Genomic DNA, 9,701 nt, shown 5'->3' on the forward strand with positions numbered 1-9,701 from the left:
ATTTACATGTCAGTATTTTTAAAACTAAGGATGAATATTACCCTAGAAGCAATAAATAGGGATTAGGTTTAGCCTAAAAAAATCTATAAAAGCTTAATTTAGCCTTATAGCATAGCTGAAAGACTTACAATGAAATATAGCAGGAAGCAATACTGTTTCAATACTCGTAATTAAAGAAAATGGAAAGTTAAATTGAATTAAAGATAGTTTATTATTCTTAAATGCTCTGAGAATAATAGATTTAATTTGAAGAGAAAGCAAATGTAGATGAGACATTTATCAGAATTCTGAAGGCGACTTCTGAGCTTTTTCAAGGTCTTTGGAGGTTGTTGTCATCAATTCTGTTTCAGGGCTTAATTTCATGTGAACACAAAACAACATGTATTACTTGGGCAGTTAAGATAAGTTTAATAACGAGTGCCTTTCCCTTCTCTTGTTGCAGGTATTCTTTAATATTAACTTGATTTTCATCAACAGCAAGAGTAATTTTTAATTAATAATCGGAATGGAAAAAGAGCAATGATGGAGAAAGATTTTTCTGGAGATAACTAAACATACATTGGAAGAAAGGAAAGGAGGGAGTAAGGAACAATGAAAAAGTATTGGGGAAAAAAAAAAAAAAGAATTGGAGGGAAGGGGTAAGGGGCCAATAAAGAAGCATGGACATTGTAAGAAAATAGTAACTTGAGGTCTGTTGGTTCTTGGAAGTTGTTATTTGTTTGGTTGTTTGTGTATATGTGTATGTGTGTATAAAACACATACACAGAGAAGAAAGAGAGGGAGAAAGAACAGTATGATTTCCTGATATCTGTCCTTCCATTTAAGTTAGTTTTTTAAATCTCAATTGTTTCTTCTGAGAGCAAAACATGCCAAAGTGGAGGATGAGTCATATGACCCCTTAAATACAAAATATAGTAGCTTAAGTATCTAGACTAATAAGCACTGAGCCTTAGAATAATTCAGAATTTTTACATAAAACCACAGTGGTGTAACTATATTGTTACAAAATAGTTTGTTTGTGTTTTGGCTCTCCAGGACCTATGCAAATTATTGAGCTGATAATGAACTGCATAAAATTCAGTACCAGAGCTATATTAAGCAAGAATCAAAAACAAAAAGACGCAGAGCCCTTAACACACTCACACGCACTGGGACTCTCTAAGAGTGTACAATGCTTCCCGCATGAGTCTGAACTTTCCTCAAGGGGTATCCCTCAGTGTTAGAGTTCTGTGAAACACACTCTGGATTAGAGTCAGGAATCAGACAAAGATTAGCACCACCGCCACTATTGTTCAATAGTGATTTGGAGGATCTAGCCAATGTAGTAAAACAGGGTAAAGAAATGCGGCATAAATCAGAAAGGATGATGTGGCATTATCATTCTTTGCAAATGTTATTGGAAAATCCAAGAGAATCAGCTAAAATCCATTAAAACAAAAGCGTTCAGAGGAATGGCAAAATACGAAAGCAATAATTTTCACTTACACTAACAACAATCAGTTGGAAAATATAATAGAAAAAATATTCCACTCAAAATAAGAATTTAAAAGGGAGTGAGGAGATCACCCAAAAGAAAAATGGGCAAAGAATGTTAACAAGCAATTAAGACAAATATGCAAATAGCCAATTAACATGTGAACAGATGTTCAAACTCAATAATAATCAAAAATATATAAATTAAAACAAGATATCATTTTCCCCTTATGAGGACTGAAATGATTAAAAACACGGGTAATACCCTATCTTGACATGAAATGTGGAAGGAAGAGCCACGCTTATACAAGTAGTATTACCCAGAATCCACACAGGAAATAAACAGCACGCTCAAATTGGGAAATTTGAAGAGCATTTAATAAAAGGATTATTCATAAGGGTGTGGGCAGGGTGGAGGGAACCCAAAAGGGATAAGGCAGTCCCCAAGGCTGGAGCAACGAAGTTGAGCAGAGAGGCTCACCTACCAGAACTGTGACCTTGGGTCTAGGGAGGCAGCCATCCCTCAGCAACCCCACAGGGAGGACCAGGAGAAGCAGTACCTCAGCTGAATTCTCCTTCCCTCTCACCTCCTGCCACGGCCCCACCCTGCAACCCTTCCATCAGTCGACCCAGCCCTACCAAAAGCCAGAAGCCAAGGGACCCGTACTCCCAGGTCAGCCTCATTCTCTAACACCATACACAAAAATAAATTCGAAGTGGATTAAAGACCTAAATGTAAGGCTGGAAACCATAAACCTGCTAGAGGAAAACATAGAACACTCTTTGACATAAATCATAGCAATATTTTTTTTGGATCTGTCTCCCAAAGCAAAGGAAATAAAAGCAAAAATAAACAAATTGGACCTAATTAAACTAAAAAGCTTTTGCACAGCAAAGGAAACCATCAACAAAACCAACAGACAACCTACTGAATGGGAGAAAATATTTGCAAATAATATGACCGATAAGGGGTTAATATCCAAAATACATAAACAGTTCATACAACTTAACATCAAAAAAAACCTGATTTAAAAAATGGGCAGAAGACCTAAATAGACATTTGTTCCAAGAGGACATGCACATGACCAACAGACACATAAAAAGACTCAACATTGCTAATCACCAGGGAAATACAAATCAAAACCACAATGAGATATCACCTTACACCTGTCAGAATGGCTGTCATCAAAAAGAACACAAATAACAAATTTTCGTGAGGATGTGGAGAAAAGGGAATCCTCGTACCCTCTTGGTGGGAATGTAAGTTGGTGCAGCCACTGTGGAAAACCAGTATGGAAGTTTCTCAAAAAACTACAAATGGAACCACCACATGACCCAGCAATTCTACTCCTGGGGATATATCTAAAAAAAACAAAAACACTAATGCACCCCAATGTTCATAGTAGCTTTATTTACAATTGCCAAGATAGGGAAGCAACCTAAGTGTTTATCCAACAGATGAATGGATAACGAAGATGTGGTGTGTGTGTATATATATATATATATATATATATATATATATATATATATATATGATGGAATATTACTCAGCCATTACAAAGAATGAAATTTTGCCATTTGCAACAACATGGATGGACTTGGAGGGTATTATGCTAAGTGAAATAAGACAGAGAAAGGCAAACACTGTACAGTATCACTTATATGTGGAATCTAAAAAATACAACAAACTAGTGAATATACAACAAACTAGTGAATATAACAAAAAAAGAAACAGACTCACAGATATAGAGAACAAAACTAGTGGTTACCAGTGAGGGGGAGCAAGATAGGGGTAGGGGATTAAGAGGTACAAACTGTTACATATAAAATAAGCTACATGGATATACTGTACAACACAGGGAATATAGCCAATATTTTATAATACCTAAAAATGAAGTAAAACCTTTAAAAATTGTGAATCACTATGTTGTACACCTATAACTTATATAATATTGTACATTCACTACACTTCAATTATAAAAATTAATATATATATAAATATTCACATATACTATAATATTGGTTTAGTCGTTTAAAAAAAGAAAAGAAGTTGGTACAAAAAATTCAAACTATTAGCTGTGTTTCTCTATGAGGAGGATTGGGAAGAAAGCTCAGGGCTCCAGGGTCAGCCAGGTCTGGGTTTGTATCCCATTGACTTGCTCAGTCAGTGTTCTTTTGACTGCAAAAAACAGAAAGAAAATCAAACTGACCTGAGAAAAATGTTTTGGTCAAGACTCACACCACCAAACCATGAGTAAGCCTTCAGAAACACCTGGATCCAGAGAATGGAACCTCATCAGGTTCTTTCTTTCTCTTCCCCCCACCTACTGACTGTCCCCTCCCAGAGTCTACCAGCTCTGCTCCTTAGAGTTGGTTTCATTCTCTCAGGCCCTCTGTTCCCACAAGTTCAATCTATGGTCACTGGCAATACTAAAAATATATTCTTCAAGTTTCATGGCCAGAGAGAAAAGAGCTTCCTGGTGCTTCAATTGAAACTGTCTCAGGAAATGGCACTGGTCAGACAAGCCTGGATCACATGGCCAACCAAGAATGAATCATCAGGGCTTCCCTCCCTGGTGGCGCAGTGGTTGAGAATCCGCCTGCCAATGCAGGAGACACGGGTTCGATCCCTGGTCCGGGAAGATCCCACATACCACGGAGCTGCTAAGCCTGTGCGCGACAACTACTGAGCCTGCGCTCTAGAGCCCGTGAGCCACAACTACTGAGCCCGCATGCCGCAACTACTGAAGCCCGCATGCCGCAACTACTGAAGCCCGCACGCCTAGAGCCCGTGCTCCACAACGAGGGAAGCCACCGCAATGAGAAGCCCGCGCATCGCAACAAAGAGTAGCCCCCACTCACCGCGACTAGAGAATGCCCGCGTGCAGCCACCAAGACCCAATGCAGCCAAAAATAAATAGATTTTAAAAAGAAAAGAATGAATCATACGGCAAGCCAGGGCAACAGGGCGTGACGACTGGCCCTGTCTGGCACAATGTCAACTCTGTGGCCAAAGGACGGAAGCATTCTGTTTGGCCCTCACCGCAACTACAGGTATCAGATAGAGGAAACACGATCTCCCCAAAAGAGAAATACTCTTCTGGACAATAAAAAGGTAAATAAACACTACATACATAGTAACCTTGGACAAATTACTTAAGATCTCTGAACCTCAGTTTCCTCATATGTATGGATAAAATGAAGGAGGTGATGGTACCTATATCATAGGTTTGTTGTGGGATTAACATTGTGGGTTAATTTTATTCTTATTACTTTATCATTCTCTTTATCTTTGTATTTCCATATTATTTTATTTTTTAAAAGAACATGTAGTACTTTTATTTACGAATAAGAAAGCTATTTCCATTTTGAGAAGAGAGTTCAACAATATAATTAAGGAAAAGCCAACAGGCAAGTTAATCATTAATTATTTAAAATTTGCGTTTTATATCTACCATTTACAATGTAATTGTCATTACAGTTACCACATTCTGTGTTTTACATTATCAAGTTTAATTCTCACAATCACTCCATGAAGTAGGTACAATTCCCATTTTAGTGACCAAACTGAAACTCAAAGAAGTAACTTACCCAAGTGTTGGGCTGCACCCCTCCGGCCTACAAGGCTTGTACTTGCCCAGCTTCAAGATGGAAGAAAGAGTGGGGAGTCAGTGACAGAGACATCAGTGGTTTAAAGGATGGGGGAGCTTACACGTCTGAAGCAAGGTCCTGGAGCAACACCCCATCGTGTGCGGCAGACTGTTGTCAGGATATGGTGGCAGTCTTTGGGGAAGGAGAGGTTACCAGTTATAGGGGCAGTTGATGTCAGGTTGGCTCATCAGTTACGAGGGAAACCAGCAGAGGGGCACGCCCCTCACCCCCACTTTGATAAGAACAATCACTCACTGGGGCCTGGGGCAAGTGCTCAGGAAGGTCAGTCAGGTGCATAGGGTGTAGGCGCAGCAGGCACTGGTCAGGCAGGGGATGCACAGAAAGCAAGAGGACTGCCATCTTGAGTGGTCTGACCATACACCAAGGACACAGACCAGTAATTAACAGAGCTGCTGGGTAAACTCAGGATTGTCTAAAGGGGTCTGCAAACTACAACCTGTGGGCCACATCCCACCTGCCACCTGTTTTTCTATGGACCATGAACTAAGAATGGCTTTTCCACTTTTTAACTGTCAAAACAAATGAAATAAATACTTTGTGACATATGAACATTAAATGAACTTCAAATTTCAGTGTCCATAAGTAATGTTTTGGTGGAACACAGTCACACCCATTTGTTCTCATCTCTCTATGGCTGCTCTAGTGCTGCAGTGGCAGAAGGAAGTAGCTGGGACAGAGATCACACGGCCCACAAAGCCTAAAATATTTACTATCTGGTCCTTTACAGAAAAAGTGTGCCAACCCTGGTCGAAATCCAAAATCCACTGTCTTTCAAGTACATCTCACTGCCCCTCCTTGATAGTGCCTAAAAATTATCTGTTGGATGCTGTCGTTAGGAATCTCTGGTGGCCCAAACAAGAGAATTTCAGTGCAAGAAAACAGAAGAGCATGAGCAATTCATCTTGTGGGGAATGCAGAGAGAAAAAGGAGGCAAAAAAGCGTCTGCAGCCATACCACCCTAAATGCACCAGTTCTCAAAAGCTAAGCAAGGGGGGCCTCCCTGGTAGCGCAGTGGTTAAGAATCTGCCTGCCAATGCAGGGGACACAGGTTCGATCCCTGGTCCGGGAAGATCCCACACACCAAGGAGCAACTAAGCACATGCGGCACAACTACTGAGCCCGCGTGCTGCAACTACCAAAGTCCGCGTGCCTAGAGCTCATGCTCCGCAACAAGAGAAGCCACCACAATGAGAAGCCCGCGCACCGCAATGAAGAGTAGCCCCCGCTCGCTGCAAGTAGAGAAAGCCCGTATGCAGGAACGAAGACCCAATGCAGCCATAAATCAATCAATCAATAAATAAATAAAATTTTAAAAAAAAACAACTAAGCAAGGTCGGGGCCTGTTAGTACTTGGATGGGAGGTAAAAACTGCACGAAATGATGACATCTGCTCAGGACAGAGTAGGGGAAAGAAACAAGGTTACCGGTTCCCACATGGAGCGACCATCCACTGACAGCACGCTGTCAAGTTGAATGCCTGAACTCAATATCACATATTATTCACAACACCTAGTGGGGTTGGAAACTTTTTGTAATAAAAAATCTAGACGTAAACCCTGCACTATTATACATTTACAGCACCCAAAAGCAACAAAAATAAAAGGGATGGGGGTAAGAAGTGACCTATTAAAATTCTTATAATCAAAACTAAAAAACTTTGAATCAGTTTGTAAATATCAGAAGATAGTCTGCTTTTCACTATACATAAAAAATATGGGGCTTCCCTGGTGGCGCAGTGGTTGGGAGTCCGCCTGCCGATGCAGGGGACACGGGTTTGTGCCCCGGTCCGGGAAGATCCCACATGCCGCGGAGCAGCTGGGCCCGTGAGCCATGGCCGCTGAGCCTGCGCGTCCGGAGCCTGTGCTCCACAACGGGAGAGGCCACAACAGTGAGAGGCCCACATACCGCAAAAAAAAAAAAAAAAAAAAAAAAAAAAAATATGGACCTCCAGATTCAAAGCGATCCTAGGGGGTTTTCTAGTATATTCCCTGCTTCATTATACCATTGCTACATTTACACCATCCTTGGAAAATAATTGTCTACTATTTTCTCAAAAATCTCTTCAGGCTGTACGACCACATGTGTTCACACAATCTTTTCTCATAACCTTTATACATAGGCGATGTTTCTGATATAATCAAAACATCACCATTGAGAATAATTTTTCAGAGATGGAATAGTAAATCCATGACTTCCTTTTACTTCTTCACTGATCTACTGTGCAGCTTAGATATATATGACTCTTACCCAGGCTCTAAGTTCTTTACTTATGAATCTAAGCTCATATGGAATATTTAAAGACTTAGGCTTACAAATTTTATGAATTCCCTTACAGTTTCTGACAACAGATGTCAAGTAAGTACAAGGCATTCTCATCATGGTATCACTAGACGCTATTTCTCAAGGTTAAAAATCTGAGTTCCCCTAAAAGAACTAAGGAGCCACCGAGCCACTAGCGAAGGAGAACTAGACTGAAGACACAATGAGAGGGGTGACCACCACTTGTTAGCTGCATGCTTAGGCAAATTACTTAATCTCTTAGCCTCCACTTTCTTTACTGTTGAGTGGTTGTGTGTATTAATGTCTCTTAAAGCCCTCTGCACACTACTAAGTGCTGTAAGAAATGTGAGTTTGTATTATTGTCCTAAATAATTGTCCCTAGGATCTCAAAGACCACTGATTTAGAAACACAGTACATTTCATACATAGAGCCAGATCATTTTTAAGCTTCGGAGGACTGCTTAGGGTTAAGAAAGCATAGCATATATTTCATGAACAGCATTACAGGTAGGAATTAAACAGGAAAAGGTTGATGGTTTGAGAGAAATAGAGAACATTTTCTTCTAACTCACTCATATGTTCTTTGTCTCATTGGGCTTCATAAAGCTACAGTGAAGTCTTGATTGGAGATTGCGTATTACCTGGCAGGTTAACCTTTCTCTTCTACAGGATTTGGGTTCAAAAGATGATGACAAAACCACCATGTGTCTAAAAACTGATCTTTTTAATTCTACTGTGTAAGCAGGTTGAGACTGCTATGCCTGTTAATTAACCCCTTGATCCCCTCAAGGTAATTGAAGCATAAATTTAAGATAAGATTTATACGGTAGATAAAGTAAAGAATCCAGAGCATGCTTCTCCCACCCTATGCCCCTTCCTATCTCAGTTTGACAAAAAGCAGATTCCACAGCCTGAGCCCAGATCCACTGAGAGGAGTGAGGTGTGCACTTTGAAATAAAATAAAGCATAACACTTCACACAATATTGTCAAATGTATACTTTATAAATGTCTGGTCTTACAGAATTTTCCTGTTCTCCTTATGTATATTTTTGTGTAGAGAAAGGATAAACAGATCCCATTGTCTTTTCTCATTTTGTTAAACGTTGTAGTATTAGGCCAATTCTAACATATCAACTACTTTAACTTAGAAATTATTTTAGTTACAGACAATGATCTGTTTGGCTTTGTTCAAAATCAGCTCCAGGATGATCCTTCTTATATTTCCATTAACTATGAAATTAAATAGAGGAGGCAATTTTTAAAAGAGAAATATTACTTTTAGCCTGAAACCCTAAGTATTGAGCTTTGCCTGCAGTGGGTTTTTTTCAATTAAATTATAAACCATGGGTAATAGAGATTTATAATGGGAGTGCTGATACAATCTTAACTATAGGGAAACCATCCTACGTGCTCTATGCAGTATATGGATGGATTATTTGCATTAAATTATCTTTAGGAAATGCAAACAAAAAAAAAGAAAAATGTAAAGCTTGTTGCATTATTAGCATAAAATTAAAGTCCTTGAATGCATAATTGTTCCATACCCAAAGCACTGACGGATTTTATTCTTAGAGTTCAAAGACCTCCTGATTAATATGCAAAATAGCCTCATTTCATAAGCAGGGTTTTTTTTCCCCCTCTCAGAAAAGAGACAGTTCTTTCCTGGAGGAAAATACTACGAAGTTTAGAAAACACTAACTAATATTGATATAAAAGCCCACACATCTATATAGCCAAAAACAATAACAACTAGGTGCTATTAGAATATTTATATTTCTTCAGTCTGCACATGACTATAAATTGTATGTTTAACCAAATAATACCTAGCATAGGAAGATTAAGTGTACAAAATAAAAAGGGAAAACACTGTCTTTCTCTAGAAAGGTTTACCTATTTGTATAGTAACTTTTTAAAACTATTTAAAAGAAAGAAAATCCAATAAAAAGAGAAATTCTGGATCTAGTAGTATAAATTTAAATTATCTGACTCCAAATCTAAATTTACAAAGCAGGCTCCCTCCAATTTACATGGCCCCAGTCACCAAAGACTTGTAACAAGAAAACAATAATAAAGTTTAAATAAAGTTAAAAAGTACGTCAACAAATAAATGATTCTCCAGAATTCTAATTTTTTCTTATTTTTCTCTAAATAAATATCAGAATACTTTAATCCTTGGAAGTGATTTACTGGGTTATCTTCTTTAATAAATTTCTTTCCAGTGTGGACAGTACAGAACAACTGATTTTTATTCTGAATATTTAAATAATTTAAAATA

This window comes from Lagenorhynchus albirostris, chromosome 2 (assembly GCF_949774975.1).
Source record: "Lagenorhynchus albirostris chromosome 2, mLagAlb1.1, whole genome shotgun sequence".
Classification (NCBI taxonomy): domain Eukaryota; kingdom Metazoa; phylum Chordata; class Mammalia; order Artiodactyla; family Delphinidae; genus Lagenorhynchus; species Lagenorhynchus albirostris.